General features: G+C 46.9%; 1 non-coding gene across 1 annotated transcript; it reads left to right on the top strand.

Annotated features, from left to right (window-relative positions):
• The first annotated feature begins 2,527 nt into the window (after positions 1-2,527).
• On the top strand, positions 2,528-2,599 carry TRNAD-GUC (transfer RNA aspartic acid (anticodon GUC)). Its single transcript has one exon. It is a non-coding gene; the product is annotated as a tRNA-Asp (tRNA).
• Positions 2,600-2,835: the final 236 nt, after the last annotated feature.

The following is a 2,835-nucleotide window of genomic DNA, read 5'->3' on the forward strand; positions in this document are numbered from 1 at the left end:
CCTCCCAGATATGTGGGGCAGTTACACACTGGAGCTCTCCCCCTCCCTGCCTCCATGCTTTTGGCATCTGCCATTAGGCATCGGGGTCTTTGAGAAAACTCTTTCCTTGGTTTTGCTTGAATCTGCAGTTGAGATTTTTCCAAACATCTTCACTCTGAGCAGGGGGAGGTCCTGTCAGTCTCTCCTTCCTCATGGCACAATCAAGTCATATTGGAAACAGAGAGTTCCAGGAATCAGTATTTCCACCTGGGGTACAGTAGGGTTTCTGGGACTTGTTACCACACTGAGGTGGAATAAACTATTTTTTTTTCTCTCTTTTCTCATGAGAGGGAAACATCTCGAAGGGTTACAAATCATTTCCCTCTTGCACAAGATGGGGGTTTCTGCTTTAGAACTTCACATACCAACTCTCCCCACTGCTTGGAGGCTTTCACTGCATTTCTCTGAGATGGATGCAAGCCCTTGAATCAATTGTGTCCTTTCCTCGGTGCAGCCTGGCTGTACTCCATGTGCAAGGGGCAAGTCCGTTGGACAGAGATCTGCTCAGCACAATGGGCTGTGGAGCTCAGCAGGGCTTTTCATCTGGCCCTGAGTATGTCCCCTCAACTTTCCCTTCAGCTTGATATCAGTGATGCAAAGAGCTTTTCAGCTGCTGCGGGAGATACCTAAACAGGATAGAGCTGAAGCTGGGCAGATCTAGGCACAACCCATGGGCAGCACTTACAAAATCACAGAATCACAGAATGGTTGAGGTTGGAAGGGACCTTTGGAGATCATCTAGTCCAACCTCCGAGCTCAAACAAGGTAACCTTGGCCACATTAGACAAGATCCCCTCCAGGCAGCTTCTGAGTATCTCCAGAAGAGACACCACAGTGTCTCTGGGCAACCTGTCCCAGTGCTCTGACACCCCCACAATAACAAATTTTTTCCTCATTTTCTTTCCTCTGTTTGGGTTTGTGCCCACTGCTGCTTGTCCTGTTGCTTGGCACCACAGAAATGAGTCAAGCCCCATCCTCTTTACGCCCTCCCTTAATGTATTTGTAGACATTGATAAGATCCCCTCTCAGGCTTCTCTTCTCCAGGCTGAACAGGCCCAGCTCTCACAGCCGTTCCTCACAGGGCAGATGTTCCAGCCCTCTGATCATCTTTGGCCCTATTCTGGACTCTCTCCAGTAGTTCCATGTCACTCTTGTACTGGGAAGCCCAGAACTGGACACAGTACTCAAGATGTGGCCTCACCAAGGCTAAGTAGAGGGGCAGGATCATCACCCTCAGACTGCTGGCTACACTATTCCTAATGCACCCCAGGATACCTTTGGCCTTCCTGGTCACAAGAGCACATTGCTGGCTCATGGTCAACTTTTTGTCGAGCCTAGGGGCTTCTGGATGCACTTGCTATGCCCATATTGTCTCATCTATATGAAAATCTGAACCATGGATAAATGAGCTCCCTTCTTATCTGCTTCTTCTTGTCTGCTTCTAGGTGTCCTGACTTGTTAGGACATGGGAATATGGATTTGCAGGATGTGATTTTTCCACATCTTGTAGATTACCATCCTCTGATGAAACAAGTAACAATGTTGTAACTGGTCTCTCTGATTCTTTAGAGAGGGACCAAAGGTAATTATTTTGTTTTACCTCAGTGAACGTTTCCCAGGAGGAGGGGAACACAAGGAACAGAGAATGTCACGTCTTCAGCTGGACCTCTGCTCCAGAGTGAGACCAGGCTCCCCTGCCCTGGGGTGCACCCCTGGTGCTTTTTTCCTTGCTCATTCCCCCCACTTTTCTTCCCCCTCCCCCACATGACTGCATAAAGTGTGACCAGATGCTGAGATGCTTCAGTGAGCCTCAAATGAGTGCATTTTTTGCTCTTTTTTTTTTTTTTTTTTTTATCATTTCATACTTCTTTTTTCCCCAGGGGATTTCGGGGGGTGTTGGGGGATGTTTCTTTTTTTTGTTTCTTTGTCAATATTTTATTGATGTTTTCTCGATGTATGTTTGATTTTTCCCTCCCCTTATTTTTTACCCTTTATCCTCATTTGTCTTGTTTTTCTCTGTTTTTTTGGTTTATTCTTTTCCCCTCATTTTCCCCATTTTCCTTTTTTTCCTTTTCTTTCTTCCCCTGCCCTGTGGCTCTCCACCCCCCCACCCCTCTGTATTTCTCCTTGCTCTTTTTCTACCTTTTTTGTTCTTTCAACGTTTTTTCCCACGCTCTGCCATTTTTCCCAGTTTTGCCTCTAGATGTTTTGGCCCTCCAGGATGTCTTGGTCCCCAAGTCTTTTGTCCTCAGGTTTTTGCCTTCCTCCTTGTCCGCTTTCTCTATTTAGTAGTGGGACAACATTAGTGAACATTTTATGATAAAGTCTGAAGGAAATGCAAGAAGGCCTTCAAGTAGAGGCTCCAAGATCTCCATGTTTGAGATACTGTTACTTGAATTGAAAGCCTTGGCACTCTTTCGAAAAGGCCTATATTAACAATTCTATACTGAATCCATTTTTGTCTCTTCATGTGGGGAAAAGAAGCAGCTCCTCGTTAGTATAGTGGTGAGTATCCCTGCCTGTCACGCAGGAGACCGGGGTTCAATTCCCCGACGGGGAGGCTGTGGCAGCAGTTTTTCCTCTAGAGAGGGTAACCAATAAAACACAGCACGGATTAGGTTGTCTCCAACCGGTGCATACAGCTGAGGATGTGCGTGTAGGACATGGCTATGGGGGACCCCCCTACACCCTTCCTGGGAAACCTGCAGGCATGACTACCTCTCTGAAATGCCCGTACACCAATGCATGCAGCATGGAGAATAAGCAGGAGGAAGTGGAGATCTGCATGTAGTCTCA

The sequence above is a fragment of the Rhea pennata genome, unplaced genomic scaffold (assembly GCF_028389875.1).
Source record: "Rhea pennata isolate bPtePen1 unplaced genomic scaffold, bPtePen1.pri scaffold_51, whole genome shotgun sequence".
NCBI classification, from domain to species: domain Eukaryota; kingdom Metazoa; phylum Chordata; class Aves; order Rheiformes; family Rheidae; genus Rhea; species Rhea pennata.